This window comes from Helianthus annuus, chromosome 17, assembly GCF_002127325.2.
Source record: "Helianthus annuus cultivar XRQ/B chromosome 17, HanXRQr2.0-SUNRISE, whole genome shotgun sequence".
Taxonomy (NCBI): Eukaryota; Viridiplantae; Streptophyta; class Magnoliopsida; order Asterales; family Asteraceae; genus Helianthus; species Helianthus annuus.
In genome coordinates this window covers 160,655,161-160,681,954 of record NC_035449.2, presented here as the reverse complement: position 1 = coordinate 160,681,954, position 26,794 = coordinate 160,655,161, and the positions used below count along the sequence as shown (strand labels likewise).

The 26,794-nt window shown below is 35.8% G+C and overlaps 2 long non-coding RNA genes across 2 annotated transcripts; both read left to right on the top strand.

Annotated features, from left to right (window-relative positions):
• Nucleotides 1-2,117: 2,117 nt before the first annotated feature.
• On the top strand, nt 2,118-6,654 carry LOC110922576. Its single transcript, XR_002583267.2, has 2 exons — nt 2,118-2,277; nt 5,677-6,654. It is a non-coding gene; the product is annotated as an uncharacterized LOC110922576 (long non-coding RNA).
• A 5,544-nt stretch (nt 6,655-12,198) lies between these two features.
• LOC110923669 lies at nt 12,199-14,752 on the top strand. The gene is made up of 3 exons (XR_002584198.2): nt 12,199-12,284; nt 13,737-14,573; nt 14,663-14,752. It is a non-coding gene; the product is annotated as an uncharacterized LOC110923669 (long non-coding RNA).
• Nucleotides 14,753-26,794: the final 12,042 nt, after the last annotated feature.

Below are 26,794 nucleotides of genomic sequence, written 5' to 3'. Positions count from 1 at the left end.
TTAACACATGTAATTCACTGGATATTAACTTAGAACTATCGAAGAGATGTGCCAACACATGAGGTCATCCTATTTTTGGTTTTTCTGCTTCTCTCGTATTTAATTATTGATACTTATTCTTTAATTATTAATAGTTATTATATCATTAACCAAATAAATTTAATATAAATCAATTATGAATTTCCAAACAAACTTATTTTATACTAAAAAGCTTCTATTTTTAAGTCTCAAAATATCACTAAGTTCAAAATTATGATTGTTAAAATTATTTTACATGATATACAACTGACACATAAAAAAAATTCGAAACATATCTTGAGGATTGTACGTGTTATGAGATTGAGTTATATTTTATTTAGCCTATGCAATACACGGATTTTTAAAGAAATAACTTATTATTATGTATATAAAATTACATTTATTTAACCCGTGTAATACACGAGATCATAACCTAGTATCTGACAAAGAAGAACATGTTAATTTAGTCTTTTGTGTTGATAGATTTACTCATTTACCCTTGGGCAATGTATGCTTCCCGGCTCTCCATTCCTCCCGCTAATTTAGGCGGTCCCGAATTTGGCTTATAATGAAATTAACCGCTGGTTATTGTTACAGGTGATCGAGTGTTCAATAACTGAACGTTAACCCAACCGAACCAATAGCTTGGTCTTCATGTGTTTAGTCATTCGCAACTTGGTTTTTATGTGTTTGGTAGATCTTGTGCATCCCTCATCTCCTTAATTTACTATCCCAATATATATAGAAACATGATACCCAAATAAAGTCCAAAAGGTTTAATTTACATCCAGATAGCTTAAAACAATGTGGTAAAATATTGGATATCATCCAAGGACCGATATTAGAGATATAGGTTATCTCGGTGAGATATCGGTAATTTTAATATCATGTAGAATTTATATATAGATATTTAACACTAATAATTCGGTGATATACTGGTTATATCGGTCAATATCGCTGATAATATCGGTACTGATATTCTAACCGATATATGACACCGATTACCGATATTTTACTAAGGGACCGATATAACCAATATATCACCTATATATCACCGATATTAACTCATAGGCTACACTATACAAGGTGTTCATAATTCATATTAAGGTGTTCTTCACTCCAAACAAAACATTTTAACATGATACAAGATAACATCTAACAGTACATTCTTGACAGATTTATCATCAACATATGTTGATATAACATAAGCATTTATTGTTAGGATATGTTAAATCCCTGAATTCATCTTTCTCATATTGTCATGTTATTGTACATGTGATTCTCATTAATTCTCATTAAAATGTAGATGAATTAAGTCTTAATTACATGTTTATATAAAGTTGAAACAAAGTATTAAAAAAAATGGACAATTGACCATACTTAACTGGAACCGACCTGATGGTTAACCAACCTATGATTAAGGTCCTGAATCCTCTGCAGCCAAAGCTTCCTAGGTATCTGTGAATAACAACAACACCGTCAACCTTAACGCCGGAGGGGGCCTACTGCGTTTAAACTCCAACGTGAGAGTAAGTATGGGGTTCTCGGGACCTAATACTAATAAAGTATAGAGAGAAATAGTACTTAGAGAGTTCTAATGAGAGAGTGAATAACTTTCTTGGTTGCATGAAGTGTCCTAATGTAGGCGAGGCTTCCCGCCCAAGGGACATCTTTCATACAACTCAACTTCTATATCAAGTAAAGCTTATCCTCATAGTGTTTACTTGTGCTCGTGGTCTTACCCTTTTGGTGTAAGTACCAGGTCTTGCAACTATCTAATGGAGGTGTGCAACTTCCAAGGTTTACTTTATGTGCTTTTAGTTTAAAGTCACATCCATTGACTTTTCAATTCTTGGTATTTGATGTTACTATAGCCATACGTTGTTAAGCTCCAAGCTCTGGTATCTAAGTTCCTAGCTCATGTTTCTCGCTTGTCGCTTCCAGCTTCGCTAAGTGAAAGCTTCCACACACCCACGTTATCAGTTATGGTTAAGCAATATTCCATGACCAAATCTCGGTCATGATTATGATTACCGATTTTACAAACCCTATCTTAAAATTTTGGTTAAACCCCTAATTTGGCCCAAATGTAAAACTTGGGTGGCCTCTTTGTAATAAATAAATCCGTCATTCTTTTACAATCTCCCCCCTTAAAACCCACTCTTCCATTCCACAGACCTCAAAACCCTAGACTCCCCAACCGCAGCCGAAACCACACTCCGAGTCTCCATCAATTTTATTCTCTTAAGTGCTGCTGAGGTAACCTAAGCCTATGTGTATATTTTTACGTAAAACGTGAATTCGAAAGCACTATTTTTTGGTAGATTATGATGTTTTTCTTCGTTTTTAAACCTCCGCACAATTTATAACCTTCGGTTTATTTCGAATTCTGGTTATATAATCCAACATACAACTGTTTGAAAAGTTGGTTCAGATTATTATGTTTAATATATTGTTTTTTTGTTGAAAATTCAATGTAGTATATGTTTTGAACTCCTATCAGATCTGCTTTTGTATTTTAAGTTTAATGGACATACACTCATGCATTTGCATATCTGATTATTATTGTGTTTGGTTATATGAGAGGCAAATCCAAACACTATATCTATTTTGTTTTCCCAAGATCCTAAACTCCCCTTTGATCTATTTGTTTTTTTTTCTGCTGTTTATTTGAGTTTTGAATTATTAGTGTTAATAGTCAGGGGTATTAAATAAACTGTTGAAATCGACCAGGTCCAAACCTATGTATGTAGTTAATATCCCGATATATCAGTGATATTGGTTATCGGTCCTCTTCCTAGATATCAGGGCAAAATATCGGTCAGAATATCGGGACTAATAATATCAGCGATACTGACCGATATTTGACTGATAATGGACCAATATTTGAACGATGTATCACCGATTTCCCCTATATCAATACCTTTTTTCTTTTTTTCTACCATTCGTCTTTCTTTTTATTGTTGCCATTAGTGTTTTAAGTCTTAATTGTTAGTTGTTAGTGTTTTAAGTATTAGGCAGTTCTAGTTGCTACAATTGTTAGTGTTTTGCAAGTTGTAAAAGGTTAATTTGTTAATGGTAGAAGAGTATACTAGCTGTTAATGTTAAGTTGCTATATATATATATATATATATATATATATATATATATATATAGGTTTAGGATCCTGTACAAAGTGCTTAATTTGTAAGAAGTGTAAGAAATATTCCTGGAATGACAAGTGTCCATCCTCTTAATTAATTCAAAAGGGTAGTTTTGTAATTGTACATTTTGTCATTTAATTCAAATATCAGCGAATTATATGGTAACCAGCGAATTATATGGTAACCAGCGAATTATATGGTAACCGTCATCAATCTCCAAAAAATCAACGAATTTCTTCATACTTTATCATAAATAGATCTATAATCAGATTCATGGCGTGGTGTTTTAAAACAACTGGATAAATTGACTATGATGTTGGTCATGGTGTTTTATATAGAAGGTTGCTGGGGATTCCAGATAAAACACCATGACTTGAATCATGGCGTGGTGTTTTATCTGGTGACATTGTTCATGGCATAGTGTTTTAAACATCTGGAGACAAAACACCACGCCATGAACAATGTCTCCAGATAAAACACCACGGCATGAATAATGTCTCCAGATAAAACACCACACCATGAACAATGTCTCCAGATAAAACACCACGATATGAACAATGTCTCCAGATAAAACACCACGCCATGAATAATGTCTCATGATAAAACACCATGACTTGAATCATAGATGTTTTAAAACACCAGACTATGAACAAGGTCTCCAGATAAAACACCATGACTTGAATCCTAGTCTTGGTGTTTTAAAATCTGGGAATGTTTTGTATTTATAAAACACTACGCCACGAACAATGTCTCCAGATAAAACACCACGCCATCAACAATGTCTCCAGATAAAACACCATGACTTGAATCTGCGATTACGTTTTAAAAATCTGGGAATGTTTTAAAGTATGAAGAAATTCGCTGATTTTTTTTTGGAGATTGATGGCGGTTACATATAATTCGCTGATTTTTAGGAGTTTGATGGTTGTGTTTGAAACGGTTACCATATTTGAAAGAATGGAAAAGACACTATTGCCCTTCAATTTTACAAAAGCCCCTTCTAATTAAAACACAATTTACATTTTAATACCCTTTTGATCTCAACCATTAGATCAAAGATCCAATGGTTTAAAACACTTCTTACACTTCTTACACTTTGGACACTTTTTACCATATCCCTACCCTATATATATATATATATATATATATATATATATATATATATATATATATATATATATATATATAACCTGATATTAAAATTACCGATATCTCACCAATATCCCACCACGATAGTATCTCAAATATCGGTCGTTGACCGATATCCGATATTTTGCCGCATTAACTACTTAGATGTTGGTGATATATCGGCTATCAGTCCCCTGGTGAGATATCAGTGCAAAATATCGGTTAGAATATCAGTACTGATATCATCGGCAATATTGACTGATATCAGTGTCTTTCTTCTTAGTTTTATCATTCGTCTTTTTTCTTATTGCTGCTATTAGTGTTTTAAGTCTTAGTTGTTAAATTTTAGTCACACAAGCTTTGGCTTGGGTAGGCGGGCGCCCCCCTTGAAAAAAAATATTAGTGTATTTTCGAGGTGAAAATCCCGTTTGCACCCCTTAAAAATTTGGTTGAACCCTTCGTTCGCACCCCTAGAAAATAATTCCTGGGTCCGCCAATTTTAGTGTCAAATGTTAGTGTTTTAAGTCTTAATGGGCTATGTAGTTAATATCCCGATATATCAGTGATTATATCGGTTATTGGTCCCCTACTATGGTAACGCAGTAACGCTACAATTGTTAGTTAATGAGTTCCTACTTGCTACAATTGTTAGTGTTTTGCAAGTTGCAAAAGGTTAATTTGTTAATGGTAGGAAAATATATAGAACTGTTAGTGTTAAATTGCTATATATATAAATTCAACATGATATTAAAATTATCGATATCCAACCGCGATAGCTGATATCTCAAATAGCGGTCCTTCACCGATATCCGATTTTTTACTGCATTGGTTGAAAACTTGGAACTGGTTGTTTGACTTTGGCATATGCAGTTATGTATGTGTACTACTCTTTATAAATCTGCTTTTATCATATCAAATATTTTAATGTAAGTTAATGATTTTGGAGAAGAATAAAGTTTAAAAAAATGTGTTCAAACTCTTGAACCACAAGACGATAAAACCAGCTAGTTCAGCCGGACCTATTCAACTTGATTGGTTTGGTTTGGGTTGTTTTTTCGTAAAACCATGGATAGTGGTCCATCCAAGATTTTTTTTGGCGTTCAAAACTGGCGGAAAAGAACTCTTGTATTTGTTTTGAAAATCAGAAAAGATAAGATCAGATACCTCAGTGATGAAGTATTTAGTAATCTGAATATGCGCATGTAAAGTGCAAACATGGTGCTCCCTTATGCTTCATGCAAGTGTTAAGGTAGAGGAACCGTATTTACATGTCAGGCTGATACTAGGCGTTCTGAGGGGTATATGATGTTGTCAGTGTTTACCTTGTTTTGGTTGAACATGGACATGTTTGTTTTTTTACTTTTTTTTTCTTTGTTCAATTTCTTAGATGAAACCAAGAAGGGGAATGCGGAGATGAAATCATAAAGGTTTTGGTTTTAGAAAGTGTCGAGGCTTCAAGGCGTTTAGGTGTGAAAGCTGAGTTGCAAGACGAGAGCTTTATGCATGTGAGACGTTACTATATGTATCACCAAAAGCTCTATTTCTCAATGCTTTTGAACATCACCTTTTTTGATGAAGTAAACGTTCATAATCTATTCATCCTTTCGACCCGACTTTGACCCATATGTGCATTTAGCTCCGCCTTAAGGCCTCAAGATAATTTTCTGAACTTGGTTTTTGAAAACCAAGATAGAGCTAGAAAATGGACCTGTAGACCCTGTGTGTTTGTTCATCGCTCATGTATGAACTTGTGGAGCCTTGTACAATGCATAACTTGTCACACGTGTTGAAGCTAGTGACTTGACTTGGGTTGCATGATGAGACATTGATGTGAAACTTGAAGGTGAAAATATCGTTAAGGCCAGGGGGTGTGACGAAACAATGGAACATGCATTCAATTCTTGTTTTGTGGCGCCGGTTATTTGGAGGTAAGCACATGGTGTAAATTACATCCCATATTTGCTTTCTCGATTAAGGACTGATTCGGCCTACATGAGCATGCATCGGACAAGCCTTTCAAAAGAAAATGTGTTCATGTTGCTATTATGACTACAATGTGGAGCTTATGGCATGCTAGAAACAACCTAATTTTCTCTAATGTCCCAGTGAAGATTCATGATATCGTGGGAGAGATTAGAGATCAGCAATCAGCTTTTTGTGTCGCTCTAAGTCGGCTTGTTTAGATTGATTTAAATGGAAGTCGTTTGATGTATAATCGTCTTATATTTCAGTTATTCATAACCAAATGTAAAACTATAGGATGGAAAAACTAACCAAAAGAGCGAACAACACTGAAAAACGTCAACCTCGCCGTAACGCGTGGGTCTCCTGTAAATCCATCATAAATGGTATAATTAAGTAAAAACTTGTGTAGACATGTTATACGTCATTTGTTATATATTTCTTTTCAAACCTAAATTTTAAAGAGATTTACTCATTTATCTACAACATAACCTATTTATTTTGTTTGGGTCAAATAGAATCCACCATAAGTTGGTTGTTCTATTTTGTATGGGTTAAAAGGAATCCTTTCAAAGTTAGTTGTTGCATTGCATGTGATACAAAAAGGATTCCCTTGGCATCAAACGTATCGATCGTACGTGAAAGATATTTGGGACGTGGTGTCGACGTTGTGCGGTCTGGAAAACGAGACTGTTGATCACATTCTTATGCGTGAAGCAGCTGGCAAGAGGAATGGTGTGGGAGTTGGCATTCTAAAAGGTGGAACAAGTTCTTCTCAACAATAATGTATGAAAGTATGAGCTTTTGATTCATGTGAAAAGCTAGAAAAGCGTTGGTCCTCAATAAAGTACTCAAGCTATCACAAGCTAGGACAATGAAGAATCTTAAGTTACAACTTTTTCGTGTGGATTAAGCGCATATATCCACAGAGGAGAATATGGAGTGTGGTCAGTCTAGTGTACTAGTGTAGTGTCTGGATGTTGTGCTTGTAAAAGAAAAAAAAATGAACAACTATCTGTTTAATAAGAAAGGAACTTAGCTCAATTGTAGGGCTGTAAACGAGCCGAGTCGAGCCGAGCTAGACCCAGCTCGAGCTCGGCTCGAACTCGATTCGAGCTGGCTCGGCTCTCGCTCGAATTTTAAATCGAGCTGAGATTTGAGGCTCGAACTCGACTCGATTAGAATTCGAGCTAGCTCAGCTCGGCTCGATCTAGCTCGAACTAAAAAAGAACTGCAAAATTTACTACTTAAAAATGAATTTCTTCATATACTAAGGGCCATAATTGCCATTTAATTTAACCATATGGCTAAATATGCAAGTATAAATAGTTAATTCACTTTGTACATTGTTTTTACCTTCTTTTATAGGGGAGATACTTCTTTAGTTTTTGTTTTCTAAGCAACGTGGGACAAAAATGAAGGATGTAAACCTTATCGAGCCAAAACTCATGAGCTCACGAGCCAAACCAGGCCAAGCTCGAGCTCGGCTCATTTACAAATCGAGCCGAGCCGAGCTGGCTCGTTTACAAGCGAGCCAATTTCGAGCCGAGCTATCTTCGAGCTTTTTTCCAGCGACTTTCGAGCGAGCTGCGAGCCACGAGTTTTTTTGTATAAAGTTTATACCGAGTTAAGAATTATAATCTAAGTTGTAAAGAGTAGTGTACAAGTGATATCGAAACACAGAGGTACATGTATCAAAACGACCTCATGATTTGGTTTTTTTACGTATAGTGACGCCGCTTATCATTTTTGTTATTTTAATAACATAATATAATCTTTTATAAAATTCTGAATATAGCGTTGCGATTAGGGGTGTCAATCATGTGGGGTTGGCGGATTGAAATGTGGAACCCGAACCCAACCCATATTATTATTTGTGTCAAAGATATCAATAATAACCCGCACACACATAAATTGGGTCAATCCAAACATCACCTGTTTAATCCATTTTTTTTAAATGAATCATACATTGTGATGAGTTATAAGCGGGTTGTTGGGTTGTAAGCAGGTTATGGTTATGTTCAATTATGAATATAAGTGGGACAAGTAAATAATATGATGTGACAAAACTAACATTTATAAATATACGTGGAAACAAGTAACATGTAAAATGGAAATCAGAAAAACAAAAATATAAAGTTTTTTTTCTTTAAATACTTAAATGGGTTAACATGTCAACCCATTTATACGAGTTAACACAAATCTGACCTGTTTTTTAATATTGGTCAACCTAAACACGACCTCTTTTAAAGAGGTCGTGTTAGTCAACCCAAAACCTATTTTGTGTCAAGTTCGGGTCGGGTTTCAGATCGTCTCAAGAATTGCCGCCCATAGTTGCGACTTGCTTATTTTGATCTACATGTCGGTAAAAGTTTTATTCAAAATCGAACGTTCATATATAATTGGTATATATGCTATCAGAGTGTTGGTACCGTGATGAACCAAACCGATTCTGACCAAACAACATGGGCAGGGGCAGATCTACACTGAAAATTACGGATTCGCACGAACCCACTCGGCTTCAATATTTTAGTAGAAATGTTAATAGAAAATTCTGAATGGACCCATAAAAGAAAATTGGGATGAACCCATTAATGAATTTGAAGGATGGTTGAGTGGTTAAGGCGCCTGCTTCCAAGTGATAGGTCACAGGTTCAAAACCTTTTGGAGATATGTTTTTCAGTGTTTTCTTAATCTAAAACAGAACTAGGGTTGTTTTAACATTATACCAGGTTCCTCATACCCTTTTTTTGAAACTCGTTGCTCGCAGTCCGATTCCCTTTCACCCTTACCAAATCTGAAATCCCTCACTAAAAATCCATCCCCAAATCTCTCATCTACGATGCAAATAGATCTCTCATGGATGACGGCTCACATTTATTCTGAAACGAGACTTAGATTTCTAACTCTTGTTGAAAGAATGAAAGGTAAACTTATAATTCCTTGCAATTTCTTTACTTTCTTTCATTCTTTGATAAGTTTCATTGAATATGATTATGTGTTGTTAAATGTTTATTCGCTGTTAAACTTGAATGATTATATCAAAATTGTGCATGTGAATAAGACAATTAATGATGTTAATTTGTAATATGTTGAAACTTGAATTCGAGATTAGGTATGAAGAAAATTGACAACTTTTTTCAACATTTAATCTTGAATTCGAAATTTAGGTATGATAAATAAACGCTTCTCCGTTTGCTTAAATTATATCATGTTGTTATTGAAGTGCTTAGAAATATAGAAACTTCGGGATTTGATGGTACTCACAAAATTCAAGCACGTGGACTTCATATATACATGAAAAGTTTTGATTTGATATTTTATCTAAATTTGATGAAGCACATCTTGGGAGTTACTAACATTTTGTGTGAAACTCTTCAAAGAAAGGATCAAGATATTATGAAAGCAATTGGGTTGGTTAGATCAATCAAAAAAGAATTGTCACGTCATTTGTGACAAACATGAGATTGGAATGATTAACATGGAAGACGAGTATGTTGACCCGATATATCAAAAAAGGAAGACCAACATCACCGATCGTCACCATTATGTGCTTAATAGTTTCAACACGGTTCTCGATATGCAAATTCAAGAGCTTAGAAATCATTTTAACGAGGTAACCACTGATTTGCTTATGTGTATGAGTTCGTTGAGCCCATGTTGTAAATTTAGTGTCTTTAATAAACTAAACTTGCTAAAGTTGGCAAAGATAAATCCGTATGATTTCACTTTTGATGAAAAAGACAAGCTTATCTATGAACTCGGCAACTACATTAGTAATGTAAAAAAGGATGAGCGGTTTGACATCTTGAATGGGGTAAGTGATCTTGCCAAAAGGATGGTGAAAACAAGCATACACATTGATTATCTGTTAGTTTAACATTTAATAAAGTTGTCACTAGTTTTATCGGTTGCAACACTTAGTATTAAAGGAAGTTTTCTTCAATGAATCATGTGAAGACGGAATTGAGTAATAGGATGGGTGAAGGATACATGAACAATGCTTGCATTTGTTACATTGAAAATGAGTTCTTTCAACAATTTCAGTCGAAGATGTAATGCAACGTTTTCAAAAGATGAAAACTCGTAGGGAACAACTCTAGGTAGTTTTTATTTAATTTGTAAGAACCATTGTATTTGTGTTACATGTTTTTCAATTTTTAATGGCCATGTTTTTTTATTATTGTATCGTTTTTTTTTTATGTGTGCAAAGCAGAGAATCCTGCTTTCAAGTATCTTGGTCTGATGGTAGAAGTTAACATGAACCAAATAAACAATTGGAAGTCGGTGTATGATATTTTCGAAGCTAGGCTTTCAAAGTGGAAAGCTAATATGCTTTCTTTGGGGGATCAGGTGAAAACAAGAAGATGCACTGGGTTGCTTGGGATCGCGTGTCCCCTAAAGTGGTTGGAGGTCTTTGGTTGAGTAAACTAATGTATATCAATACCGTCCTCCTCTCCAAATGGGGATGGCACTTCAAAACTGAGAGAACCCAACTTTGGAAGAAGATGGTAGAAGCGCTACATGAGAGTAGAAGTAATTGGGATTTTCTTTCGGTTAAAAGAAGTCTGAATAGAGGTGTGGAGTAATGTTGTTAAAACTTTCGCTAGAACAACGGTCGACGTTAATCCTTTGCGTTAAAAGTGCGGTCGGTACTGGTCTAGATACTTCCTTTTGGCTAGTAGGCATTTTAATGAACTGTTGAAAGATATTTATCCTAATATTTTTGAATTAGAGGCTAATATAAAGTTTAGTGTGGCAAGCAGGTTTAAAAACAACAGAGATAGATCTTTCGGGAATACTTGGAACTAGAGGAACGGTCCTGGAAGCTTCTTGGAGATCTCAGAACTAAATTGGCTTAGCAGGGTTTTGGATGCATTCTAGTTAGAAGACCGAAGTGACAAATGGTCGTGGATCGGAGTGGAAGTGTGTCCGGTACGTTGGGGCGATTAGAAGAGTTTTAAATAAAGGTTTGGATCACTGTAAACTATGTGATGAAGTGATGCAAATGGATTCCTATGAAATGCAACGTGCACCCATGGGAAGCTGAAATGGGGAAAATCCCAATAGGAATTACGCTTAAAGGCAGGAAAATAGATATCGAAGATGTATCATGCCCGTTATGCTTTACCAATGATGAGACGAGTAATCATTTATTTACTTCATGTATTGTGGCGAGTAGGGTCTGGCATCAAATTTCGTTATGGTGCAAAGTTTCTCTTTTCAGTGTATACACGGTCAGGGACCTTTTGGATCTTCACGAGCACATCGGTTGAGAGGTATGGCTAAAGAGATTTTCCACGGGATTTTTATGATTAGTTGCTGAGCATTTGGCGCGCCAGAATAGGTGGTAAGTTTTTGAACACTCAAGCTTAGGTGGAATACATCTTTAGTGAAATCAAATCGGCTGGGTTTCTTTGGGTTAGAAGTAGATTGAAAGCTAGGTTGGACCGAGTGGTGTAACTTTGTGTGGATTCGCTCTAGGATCGATTCCGTAACCGTTGAATGATTAGAACACATATCTTGTGCGGAACCAAGTACGTGTGTAGATTGAACACAAAGAAGTAATTAAATGTTGTTTTTGTTGGATATATGTATGTCCGACCTTAATTAAAGTCAACGTAACTAACTCGGTATGATCCGAAGAGTTACACGTTGGTACACGAATCGTATATGTTCACGAGTAGGTAGATTATTATTTGTGAAATAATAATAGTTTAAACCCGAGGGACTTAATATTAATTAGATTATTATTAAGGGAATTATAATTGTATAATCTTAAAGGGCCTTAATGTAAGATTGGGTTTTATAAAAGGATGTTTAAGGTGAAAACCCTAGAAACACTTTTATAAAAACACAAACCCTAGCCACCCTCCTAAGCTTGGCCGCCATCCTCTTGCCATCGATCAAGCATCGTCGCCGCCTCCTTCTTGGTCGGTTCTACTCTCGGGTATCTTGTGCTCAGTTGTGAACTTCCTACTAGCGAGGATTCGTTGTAACCCGCGTGTTACAATTCCGGTGTAGTCGTCAAAGGTTGATTACTAAAACCCTCTATGGTTGTTTATTCCGTTTATTTGTTTATACGCGTATAACCTTGATCCTGATTGGGAATATTTATTAATCTGATTAATAAATCAAATTTATATAATCGGCTTTTGGTAAATTATATAAACCGCTCCCGCTAATATTTTGATACCATGATTCCCAACAGTGGTATCAAAGCCACGGTTACACGCGTATAGATGGTAAAGTTACAATTTTGATCTATGTTTTATTTGTCAAAAAATTATTTGTTTTCACAAAATATCAAAAGCTTTTGGTTGTCTATGGATTGTGATGTGAATCGAGCCCTAGGTTATGACATTTGTCATGGTTGTGTTGGTTATGGTTTTATTTTGATTTGTATTTTTTTCGGATATTGGATCCGATGTAATAGTAATTTTGATTTGTATTTTGTTGCGGATATTGGATCCGATGTAATAGTTAGGATTAGAATAGATTTGGTTTTATTATATTTTCAAATTTATTATTGTAATCCTTCGAGTACAAGATCAAGATCAAGATAAATGGCGAACAGGTACCATGAAGATAAAGATCGCGGGGTCAAGTGGGAGCTTTAAAAAAAAATTAGCTTTTGAAACCCTTTTTGACTAGTTCATTTCGTTTCTGGTTAAAACGAAACGACCAACCTATTAGGGGCTCGATTCGTTTTTGTGTTTTGTGGTTGTGTTTTATTTATTGTAAATAATCTAGATAACCCAAAATAAATAAAATTTTCACAATCAAGACAACGGTTTTATTAAAACAAGTTTTATAAAACTGAAAAGTATAATTAATAAAAGGTCTTTATTAATATTTAAAACAAGATCATTCGCGATAAAAACGACCGACATAGTTTAATAGGGTATTTAAAACTATATCGTACGAGCGTGGAAAGGAGTTTCTATTATCACGAATTATATAAAATCGGATTTTATAAATAATTGTGTAACTCGCCTCATGCTACGAGTTATTCAAAATATTTTTTTTGTAAATATTAAAATAAATCCCAAATTTTAAATTGATTCTTTATGCCACCCTTAACGAGTTAACACTTCATTCTAAATCGAACCCAAATGTTAGTGCTATACCCTGCATCTGGGTGTCCATCATGAAAGAAGGTAATCATCGCGTTTCCTATGTAACATAGGCTGGTGTTACAGTTAACAGTAAAGGACAAAACATCGCTTGTTCATCAAGTAGGCATAGTTGGGGTTAAACATACATCGTTTTAAGCGATAACCCCAAATGGAGAGTTGTGTAGTGGACACAATTAACAATCGTTGTTTACCTACATAATCATACCAGTGGATAATGCTTAAGCCAATTCACTGTCATATGATGAATCAGGATCTCATCTTAATTAAAGTTTTGTTTTTGGGTCATAAAATTAAATTAAGATATTAAAAACATAAAATACTAATTAATTAATTTTGAATTTTGTAGATGTCAACTGAAAACAATTCCTCCCAATTCTCTCTCAAGTCCATCTTAGAGAAGGACAAACTGAACCACTCCAACTTCATGGACAGGCACCGCAACTTGAAAATTGTTCTCAAGGCGGAGAACAAACTGTATGTTCTTGAAACGCCAGTCCCTGATGAACCCATCAATCAGCAAACTGTTGCATATAGAAACTATGCAAAGCACTTTGATAACTCTATGAAAGTCTCATGTTTAATTTTAGCATCCATGATTCCTGAACTTCAAAGGACCATGGATGACAAGATGGCATATGAGATGAATGAGCACCTGGTTGAAATGTTCCAACAGAAGGCTCGTCATGAGAGGTTTGATGTGATGAGATCACTCATAACCACTCGTATGCAAGAGGGTACATCAGTTAGCGCTCATGTGCTAAAAATGAAGGCATATGTTGATCACTTGGCTCGTCTGGAATCCCCCTTGAGTGATGAATTAGCTGGGGATATCATCCTCAACTCATTGCCTAAGTCATATGATCAGTTCACTATGAACTACAATATGAATGGGATGGAGAAGACACTTGCAGAGCTGCATCAGATACTCAAACTGCTAAGGTGAATATACCCAGCAAGACTGCACCAGTGCTGATGATCAAGGAGGGTCATGTTAAGAAACCTAACACCAAGAAAAAGGGCAATCATGGCAAAGGGAAGGGCAAAGGCAAAATCGTTGCAAACAAGAAGCCTCAGAAGGATGCCAAGTGTTTTCATTGTAATGAAATTGGGCACTGGAAGAGGAACTGTGCTAAGTATTTAGCTGAACTGAAGCAAGCCAAGGCTTCAGGAGGAGAGTCCTCAGGTATATATGTTATTGAAATCTTTTCTTTTTCTGGCAAAACATGGGTGTTTGACACAGGATGTGGTTTTCACATTTGTAATGATTTGTAGGGACTAAGAAAGATTAAGAAGCTGAAACAAGGCGACTTGGAGGTCCATGTTGGCAATGGACAAAGAGTTGTTGTGAAGGCGATTGGAGAATATGTTCTTTTACTTCCTTCTGGTTTAGAACTTGTTTTGAACAGTGTTTATTTTATTCCTAGTGTTACTAGAAATATTGTTTTGGTTTCTGCTTTGCATGGACAAGGTTTCAATTATCATTTTAATGGTGAATTTATTTTTGCTTATTTTAACGATGTATTTTACTTTGATGCAAAACCAAACAATGTTATCTATGAGATAGAAATCCAAAGCAATAACATATTATGCAACATCTCCCATAAACGTAATATGTGACACCCCAGGAAAATCAGTGAACAAGTACAGTTTACCTAGCTTCCTCAGTGAGTGCATACCAAATTTCGGGACGAAATTTCCAATTAGTTGGGGATAATGTGACAACTCGAACTTTCGACTTGCTTTGATGTAACGTTACGTGCTTATGTGACATTTCGAATTAATAAATGTTATGCATTTATGTGCTTTATGTGTGTATATTATGTTTGTATGTTTATCGAACCAAACCCGAACCGCACATCATGACCCGAACCGCACAACACTTGATATGAATGCACAAGCCCTGTTGGGCCACTCCTTGTTCTCGGGTCCATTAGGCAGCCGAGTGGGCTCGGCCCACTCCCCACTCGCAACACAAAACCGAGTTTAGGGGTTTTGTTTTACCACTTTGGCAAATCATACACACACAAGAAAACCCTAGTTGCTTCTTGCTCTCTCTCCTTCTTGCTCGAACCCGACGGCACAAGACACAAGAGGACCACCGTCTCCTTGTTAGATTCAATCGGTTAGTGTTAAGTTTATTATGATCGATATGTTGATACTTGTTATAACTGCCATGATGATGATGATATGGGGTTCTTGTATGATTGAGTTTGCTAATGTGATTATGCATGTTCTTATCATGAAATCGACACTCATATATGATAAATGTGCACACACAAATCGGATTGTTCTTGTTATGTAAAAACCGAGTGATGTTATGTAGTGAATACATGCTTATATGAATCGGTAGAAGCTAGTGGTAACTGGCTGTTATGATTGTGATTCGGATTGAAATTTATTCATGTGCTAAGTGAATCGAACCAGGTTAATAGTCTCGGCCGCATGATCATGAAATTGATAGATATTGACCATAAGTATTAGGATGGTGGATTGTTAATTGTTCACGTTTAAACCGGTTAGAGTTCATGTGGGTTCTTGATAAAATACCCTATTTGATCGATATTATGCTAATGATTTGTTGAAATTGCTGATTTGATCTGTTTCCGAAACTGACCAAACTGTTAGCTGAAATCACGGAGTATAATTGACTAAAAGTATGGAAACCAGTTACATGTTCGGTTGCGACTCGGATTGCGAGTCGGAACCCCACTCGAGACCACGACAGCACAAGCCGGAACCACGGTTGCGAGTCCCGTTGCGACTCGTAACCAGACCATGATGAACCGAGACCACCATTGCGACTCGTAACCAGTTGTTGCGACTCGTAATCTCCGGTTGCGACTCGTAACCCCGTTGCGAGTCGAGACCACCCTGTACACGCACACTGTTGGGCCTTCACTGTCACGGGCCCAATCTATTGAGCCCAACGATTTGAATTGTGGACTGTTTGCTATTGGACCGGTATACGTTTACTATTTGGGCCGAATGAGAATCTAGGCTGTTATGATTTTGGGCCGGGTATTGTTGGACTTAGACAATTGGATCCTCACATGCTATGTCTTATCTGCTTACGTGCGTACATGTTTGCCATGACTATACGTGATTACTATATACGTGCTATATACGAACCTGACTTGCGTAATAACCATGATAGGACGTGAGTGACCATTTACTTGCTACTTGTACTTTCTGTGTATCTGCCGAGCAAACCAAGGTGAGTTCACACAGCCAAGGCATGGGATTCCCGGGTTGGGAATTGGGTTGGATATGTTATTGTAAAAGGAGATACTCGTACTTACGCATATACCAGACTATAGACCATCGTCCTCAGGTTAGTCAGGACACGTTACGTAAAGCCTACGTAACCCAGTACAATTGCCATATGTCTCCCGGGTCGGGAGGACACGTTGCGTAAAACCTACGTAACCCAATACCATCCACTGGCTTCCAGGTCGGAAGGCCACGCTGCGTAAAGCCTACGTAGCCCCCACGCGTACCAATGTCCTCGGGGAAGGGCACGTCACGTAAAGCCTACGTGACCCTGTACGTTTTCCTGTTCTCGGTAAAGAAGAACACATGGTCGGAAGTTAGTCTAGTAAGTACCGTTAATGAGAAGCCCTCATTAGCCAGGATATACATGGGAAGCCCCCACCTTTAGTACACACTAGTATGGGAAACCCCCACTAGCTAGACTTATGCACTATGTTATGAACTTACTTTCTGTGAACTCGCTCAACTAGTTTGTTGATTATTTGCTGCATGCCTTGCAGGACCTTAGGTACTTTATGGAGCTTGCACAGGGAGGAGCAGGTCGTTGTGGGATTTGGATCATGAACGATATTTGAACTTATAACTATTTTGAGATTTCATACTATGCTTCCGCTATTTAAACGATGTTTGGTTTTGAAACATCAGTCATGTCATGATGATTTACATTAATTACTTTTATATTAAATGCTATGTTTGATATGATTGATGGCTTGATCCTGGTCAGTCACGCTCCCAAGCGGTGGTACTCCGCGGGTGGGATTTTGGGGGTGTGACATAATAAGTTGGACTTTAACGATACGTATATGTGGCGTTGTAGACTTGGTCACATAAGCGAGAACCGTGTTAAACAACTTAAAACTGCAGGAATCTTAGATTCTAAGGGTTCGGAAATGTTTGGCAAATGCGAATCATGCTTAAGTGGAAAGTTAACAAAAGCACCTTTTTCAAATGTTGGAGAAAGAGCTAATGATCTGTTGGGTGGTCCATTCAGAACAATGTCAAGACATGGAGAAAGATACTTTGTTACATTCACTTATGATTTCAGTAGATATGGTTATGTTTATCTTATGAAGCATAAACATGAGACATTTGAAAAGTTCAAGGAGTACCAAAATGAAGTAGAGAATCAGCTAAATAGAATAATTAAGATGCTTCGATCAGATCGAGGCGGTGAATATCTTAGTCAGGAGTTCATCGACCATCTAAAGGATTGTGGAATAGTTTCACGGCTCACTCCACCTGGAACGCCACGACATAATGGTGTGTTTGAATGGAGAAATCGAACTTTATTAGATATGGTTCGATCAATGATGTGTCGAACAACCCTCCCACGCTCCTTTTGGAGTTATGCTCTGGAAACTGCCGCAAAACTTGTGAATATAGCTCCAACTAAAAAGGTTGACAAAACGCCCTATGAGATATGGCATGGAAAGAAACCAAAAGTATCCTATCTCAAGGTCTGGGGATGTAACGCTTATGTCACTCTAGAATCTTCGGATAAATTAGATCCCAGAGGCGAAAAAGTGGTTTTCGTCGGATACGCTAAAAGGATCGGTTACCTTTTCTACCACCCCACTGAAAATAAGATTTTTACTAAACGCATAGGAACTTTCTTGGAGGAAGAGCTTCTGGCACGAGGGATTGGAGAAAACCATGTGGATCTTGAAGAAATTCGAGAATCACAAGTGACTGAACCAGTTGTTTAGACAGAACCAGAAGTAACTGATCTAGTTGTTGAAGTTGAGCCTAAGAGGACTCAAGAAACAACAGAAACACCAAGTGTTCGAAGAATTATTAGGGATCGTTGTGCACCTGAAAGGTATGACGATATCTTCATGATTGATGAAGTTGAACTTGCTACTTACAAAGCTGCTATGTTGGATTCAGAATCCAAGAAATGGCAAGAAGCCATGAATGCAGAGATGCAATCCATGTATGATAACCAAGTCTGGGATTTGGTTGATCTTCCTACCGAAGGTCGGACTGTAGGAAACAAATGGATCTTCAAGAAGAAGACCGACATGGATGGAAATGTGCAAACCTACAAAGCAAGGCTTATAGCAAAAGGGTTCACTCAGACTCAATGAATTGATTATGAGGAAACTTTCTCGCCAGTAGCCATGCTTAAGTCTATTAGAATTCTACTTGCCATTGCTGCATATTATGACTATGAGATATGGCAAATGGATGTCAAGACCGCGTTCCTTAATGGACACTTACTTGAAGATGTCTATATGGTTCAACCTGAAGGTTTTGTCGATCCAAACAATCCTAATAAGGTGTGCAAGCTAAATAAATCCATCTATGGATTGAAGCAAGCGTCTCGCAGCTGGAATCTTCGTTTTGATCACAAAATTAAAGAGTTTGGCTTCATTAAAAACGAAGATGAACCGTGTGTTTACAAGAAATCAAATGGGAGCTATATCACTTTTCTAATTCTGTATGTAGATGACATACTAATCATTGGAAACAATATCCCTATGCTAAAAGATGTTAAGGCTTGGTTGGGAAAATGTTTCACAATGAAAGATCTTGGTGAAGCCGCTTATATTCTAGGAATAAAGATTCATAGAGATAGATCAAAGCAGTTATTGGGTTTAAGTCAAAGTACATATATTGATAAGGTCATATGACGCTTCTCAATGCAAGACTCAAAAAGGGGGCTCTTGCCCATGGCACATGGAACCATTCTTAATGGCGAGCAGTGTGCTAAGACCGAAGAGGAAAATGGAAAGAGTTCCATATGCTTCTGCTATCGGTTCCATCATGTACGCCATGTTATGTACTAGACCTGATGTCTCGTATGCTCTTAGCATGGCGAGTAGATATCAACATAATCCAGGAGAGAGTCACTAGGCTGCAGTGAAGAACATTCTTAAGTACTTAAGAAGGACTAAGGACATGTTCTTAATATATGGAGGACTGAATGAGGAGATATCAGTTAAGTGTTATACTGATGCAAGTTTCCAGACTGATTGTGACGATTCAAGATCACAGACGGGATATGTTTTCATTCTGAATGGTGGGGCTGTTACTTGGAAGAGCTCGAAGCAAAGTGTGGTTGCTCAATCCACCTGTGAATCAGAATACAATGTTGCATCGGATGCTGCTAAGGAGGCTGCCTAGATGAAGAAGTTCATTACTGATCTCGACGTTGTGCCTAGCATAAAGAAACCAATCGAGATGCTGTGTGACAATACTGGTGCCATTGCTCTTGCAAAGGAACCAAGGTCGCATCAAACCACAAGGCATATGCTCAGAAAATTCCACTATATTAGAGAGATAATAGAGCATGGAGACATCGTAATAAGCAAAGTTTATACGGATCTAAATCTGGCTGACCCCTTTACTAAGCCTCTACCTCAAGCTAAACATGAGGAGCATGCTGGAAAAATAGGGCTTAGATTTGCTAGACAGTGGGCATGATCTGTAGTTAGTATTGGTGTTTTAATTTTGAACTACAACAGTTACATTGAAATAGTTATTTGATTTATTGGTTAAATGCAAGTTTAATTTTTTGTTGTAACTGTGTTCGTTATTTGTATGTTTATATCCTTGAATAAGCGTATTCTAAAATATCCGTAGTCGATCAAATTACATGGGAATGAATTTGAATGTAAGACTATTATGAATTGAGATGATTGTATTCATGAGATGAATAACTCAAGAGTTTGAGAATCAAAATTCACAGATATCACTAGGGAATGATATTGGATGTGACTCGCTTCAAAACGATCTCCATGGATCTAAGTCATGAGATGTTTTGATATTGATATGTTCAATCTGTCCTTTTTCCTTAGGCACATATTAAACTACATTGATCAAGGACAATCTTTGATGTTATCTAACACTGTCCTGAAACATGGGTAGTAATCTGGGTAGCGTTGGGAGGAATCCAAGGTTAAGTGGGAGTTGTATGATGCTGATGGAATTCTGTACTTCTATGGGATTAGAAGTTTAGACATTCTTGCGCCCTCGTTAACTCAAACTGGAATAAACGCGTGGCCACGCTCGGACTAAAAGTAGTTCGTTAGACCACTTTGAATTAAAGACGAGAATAGAGAATGGCTGATCACTATATAAGAATGAATGATCCATGTCTTATGATCAACTAATGTTCTATACAGAAGGGATTTATTGATAGAATTATCAGGGCTATAATATTTGGTTAAGTAAAGTGTTACTTGAACGCAAAGAACTAGTTGACGACTGTAAAGTGTCATGCCGTGTTAAGAGCAGTGCGATGCAGCTAGGCATCCAACTCTACACACGTTGACTCATTTAATTAAAATCGTCCAAGTGGGAGAATGTTGGATATATGTATGTCCGACCTTAATTAAAGTCAACATAACTAACTCGGTATGATCCGAAGAGTTACACGTTGGTACACGAATCATATATGTTCATGAGTATGTAGATTATTATTTGTGAAATAATAATAGTTTAAACCCGAGGGACTTAATATTAATTAGATTATTATTAAGGGGATTATAATTGTATAATCTTAAAGGGCCTTAATGTAAGATTGGGTTTTATAAAAGGATGTTTAAGGTGGAAACCCTAGAAACACTTTTATAAAAACACAAAACCCTAGCCACCCTCCTAAGCTTGGCCGCCATCCTCTTGTCGTCGACCAAGCATCGCCGCCGCCTCCTTCTTGGCCGGTTCTACTCTCGGGTATCTTGTGCTCGGTTGTGAACTTCCTACTAGCGAGGATTCGTTGTAACCCGCGTGTTACAATTCCGGTGTAGTCGTCAAAGGTTGATTACTAAAACCCTCTATGGTTGTTTATTTCGTTTATTTGTTTATACGCGTATAACCTTGATCCTGATTGGGAATATTTATTAATCGGATTAATAAATTAAATTTATATAATCGGCTTTTGGTAAATTATATAAACCGCTTCCGCTAATATTTTGATACCATGATTCCTAATAGTTTTCTATTGATGTTGTAACAATACAGAACCACGAAAACAATTGACAAAAGTTCCCTCTCTCAAGTCACAAAGATAATCAAATGAACAAGACATGAAAAGTATTTATACTAGTTGTCCATTCGTAACTAGTATCTTCGGATGGGCCTACATCCGGACGAATGGACACTAACGAATAGACAAGATCTCCAAATGGACCTCCATTCATACAGATGCACAAACTACGAATGGACTTTAAATGTTACGGATGAACATGCTGATTCGGACGGATGAACTTGCTGATTCGTACGGATGGAGTCCATTCGTACGAATGGACTTTAACACCCATGTACTTTATGGTTTGCTCAGATCAGCACCAGTCTTGTCTCAACTGATTAAGCTACGATACGTGATTGACGGAAGCGATAGACATACTGCACTCACACTTTCTAATTATATAATTTGTGTCATTTAAAAAAAACCGTCGAACTAACCCAGAATGTTTTACATCCGGTCCTACAATATTAGAGTATCTAAAAATAATGAACCCACTGAAAAAACAATATTGGATTCGCCACTGAACATGGGTACCGGTATTCATCATATACGCTTTTAACTCATTTATTTTAATTTTATTTGATATCTATCTAATAACTTACGTTTATTAACTTTTAGAACATAACCGAACACACAATTGTGCTTAAGCTTATTTCCCCTTGGATAGTGATATAAATATGCATTCAAATAAAGTATTTTTTGATAACGTAAGTTATACGAGTGTCGGTATCGTGATTAACCAAACTATTTATCACTAAATAATATTGGTATTGGTATCTTTGGATCTTATACCAACATTCGTTTTGATGGGTTTTGATCAATATAAAACACTTGTGTCTTTTGATTGTTATATAAAGTGTCGGTATCTTACTAATATTGTAACGAATCAAACCAATCGACCAAATACCCTCCCCAAAAGGCAGGAAATGATGGGATTTATTACCCCTTTTATAATTGTTAAATGTTAAGTGATGACGTAATAAAAACAGGAATCCAAACAATGGTGACATAAGTAAAACAAGTTGGGAATCTTAATGCCATATGTCAAGGGAACAAGGGAGGGAAACGTGGTTGAGGGAGCATCATCCCCAACCTGCCCAAACTGCCCGTTAAAGAATCAACGTCAAACCTACCTGCTCCTATAATTATCCCCACTCAAAATATATGGTCCATAAATATCTATGTAATAAAACAAATAAATAAACAAACAGAAAATGAATACCAACCTAACAACACATACTTCGTAATATGTTTGTTCTGAAGCATTAAATAATGGTCATGAAATATCCCAATTAAAAATGACCATTCGTATAATCGTATTAGACATTTTTTTTTTCGTCTATGAGACTTAAACTCGTAATCTTTTTTTCTCAAATCTAAGTGTTTAAAAATTTTGTTTTTGTCAATAGACCACCACCCTGTATTTAAGTTAGAGTTGATTTTTTTACTTGCTGTTAGACATGTTTAAATAAATAGATTACACGTGTTATATCAAATATTTAAGTTAGAGTTGATTTTTTTACTTGTTGTCATGGGAGGCTTTGATGGTGTGCGGGGAGGACCTCCGCACAAGGCCCACGATTTCGAGAGGCATGCGATTTAAAAAAAATCCGATACGTATATGTTATTTTTTTAAATAGTAAACACATACCACTTTCAATATAGGCCCATTTACAAATCATTTTTTATGGTTTAGAATTTCGCCCACTTGGAATTAAGTTTATTAAGCCCAATACTGATTTGATCTTTTTTAAATAATAACAAAACATAACAGAAGAGCACATTTTTCAATCTCGAACAGGGTACGTGAATTCTCAGAGACGCCTCTGCTTGTTGTTAGACATGTTTAGAATAATAGATTACACGTGTTATATCAAATATTTAAGTTAGAGTTTATTTTTTTTATCTGAATAAATATAGGAGTCGTGTTAGAATTTATCAATTTCAACGCAACAATTTAAATCAATCAACCCGGACATGTTATCAGCATAATTAAATCTTGACTTTAAGATGTACTTAGAATTTCTTCTAAATTATAAATTCATATTAATTAAGCTGTGACTTTTGTAATTCATAAAAGTATCAAGGAACTAGGATATATGTGGTGAATTAATAATTTGTATTTTATTAATTCTTTTAATCTGGCAATAAATTACATATTTTGACAAATAACCATATACCTTTACTTGAAATCAAATTTAAAACAAGAAGAATTTGTGAAGGTGTTTTACATGTGTTAAATATACTTTCTATGAAAGTCAGTATGATAGTGATTATACATGAAATTGTTATACAAAAATTGACAATATCGGGTTAAGTTATTTTACAAAGACTTCTAACTGTAAGAAGTGTAAGAAAGATTTATAGAGTGACAAGAAAGATTTGAAAGGTAAAATCATTAGAAACCTTGCACCCCAAAAAAATTAATAAGTTTTTTTTTGAAAGATAAAATTCATTAGAAACCTTGCAGCCCAAAAAGAACCAGAGGACCGCACCAGACTGTTCAGAATTCGTTTCGAATTTGAAAAATTCAAATTTCAATTTAATTCGATTCGATTATCAAGAATTCGTTTCCATTATTAAGAATTCGAATTCGATTCCATTCGAGTCCAGTAAATCGAATACAAACTGAATACAAATTTATAATTTTAAATTCAATTTGATTCGAAATCTGAATTACAATAATACATATTTATTTATTATTTTTATATATAATGCATTTATAACTTTTATTGGGCTATAGTATAAATTAATCTCTAAATATATACTAAAATATTAAAATACCCCTTTACCAAACTCATTACAAAGCCCATAACTAAAACGAATTTATTGCATATTTTTACTAAATTTGAATCAAAACGAATTTATCCTAATTCGATTCGAACTTTTAATTGAATTAGAATCGGATTTGAATAAAAATTCAAGAAAAAAAACAATTTATTCGAAAAATTCAATTTGAGCAATTCGAAATTTCGATATTTGATTCGATGAACAGCCTTACACCAAACCAACTACAACATATAAACATAGCTTACATCAACCTAAAGTTACACCCGTTGATCCAATTAATGGCTCTACATTTGGATCTATTTTTAAATTAAAGAAAACCTAACGCTTTAACATCACGGTACTAAGCACTAATAGCCTACCATATGATCGTCGCCACCAAACACGTTGTAAAAGATGTGATATATTGTTTCATTCTCCTCCCCACATGAAACGCACATCTGAGACTCCACTTGGATGTTTCTTTTATCACATGTAACAACATTCATCATGAAAAACATAACAACGAAAATTCTTCAATAGTGAACTAAATCTTATATCGTGAACCAATCCACCTACCCCGTATCTTATAAAATCATCAAAGCACTACATATATGTAGTTCTTGCAGATTAGTTTTAAAAGGAAAAAAAACACACACATGTGTGCATAAATACTTAACTGAACATATAATTTTACAAATATTTTCATTAAGTGATATATATAAAACCTTTGGAAGTAAATTAGCGTCTTTGAAAGTAACTTAGCGTAAAAATGTAGTTTTAAATGAGATTATAGAAACATATACAAAATTGGGAATATAGATATGGCAAGAGACACGTTTTAACATAATACAATTTTAGACATAACACAATTATTTTTTTAGGCAAAAGATCAAATACAAATAATCTTAATATACTAAACATACAAATTGAAGGAAAACCCAAAAAGACAAGGTGTTATTTTTGTAATTACCACCAACTATCAAAGTTACAACCAAAAATACCTAAAAAAACACAAATTTTTTTTAACATTTTTTATTAAAAAATCGCTACATTTCGTTAGCAAAAAAAAAAAAAAAAAAAAAAAATTTTTTTTTTGGCTGCTACTAAAAGTAGCGATTTTTTAATAAAAAATGTTAAAAAAATAAAATAAAATAATTTGTGTGTTTTTTTTTTTTATTTTTTTAGATTTTTTTAGGTTTTTTGGGGGGTTTAGTTTTTAGCATTTTAGCTTGGGTGAGGGGGGGGGGTAGGTTTTTTTTAGGTTTTTGGGGGTGGGGGGTGGGGGGTTAGGTTTTTTTAGGTTTTTGGGGGTGGGGGCTAGGTTTTTTTTTTAGGTTTTTTGGGGGGTGGGGGGGGGGTGGGGGGTTTAGGTTTTTTTTGGGGGTGGGGGGAGTGGTTAGGTTTTTTTAGGTATATTTGTAGAGTAACTTTGATAGTTATTGATAATTACAAAAATGCCACCTTGTCTTTTTGAGTTTTCCTTCAATTTGTATGTTTAGTATGTTAAGATTATTTGTACAAGAACTTTACCCTATTTTTTTAACAGTGAACTTTATGTATAAGGTTACCATACTCTTTAAATTAGAGAGTCACGTATTACCCTACTTTGTCAAGACTATGTTGTCTTAATTGTGTCCACGATGGCTTAAAAGTTTGGTTTTTTTAGTGTTCCTCCGGGAAACCATACCGCCGGCTGCCACCTGACAGTCGTTGTGCCATCACAAAAGCAGAACTCTCTGACGTAACACACAATGGAATAAAAACTCGGTTGAGCTCGGGAATCGAATTGACCATCTCACACAAGGCCTAGTTCAAATCCTTCGTTGCCTATATCCACCTCATATGACACAAATGAGAATTGAACTTGAGTCTCCATTGGAAAATCCAAGTCTCCTAGCACCAGGCCACAAGTGAGGGGATGGCACAACACAATAAGATCCGTATAATATATTTGTACATATTTCTACACAAACACACACACACACACATATATATATATATATATATAATATTAGGATTTGTGAGTCAGAAAAAGTGATGGGCATATAAATACACAACCCCAAAATCAAATTCTAGTCAAATTTTTTAGTTAGCATCCAACTTTTTTGTCTTTTTTCTTCCTTTTAATGCAAAACTTCACTTTTTCCACAAAAAAATAAACAGTCCAACCTAAGCGCGACGCTTTGATCAAAGCGCAACGCTTAGGTATGAGGTCAACAAAGCGCAACGCTTGGTTTAGTCCTTGTCTGTTGACTTTACACAAAAACTCTACGGTTTAGCCAAAGCGCAAAGTTTTCAATATGTCCTTAAAAAAATATTCTCACTACTAAAAGTAAAAACACAACCTGTAAATAAAGAAAAAAACAAAAGGGCAGAACCGTAGTTATCCATAT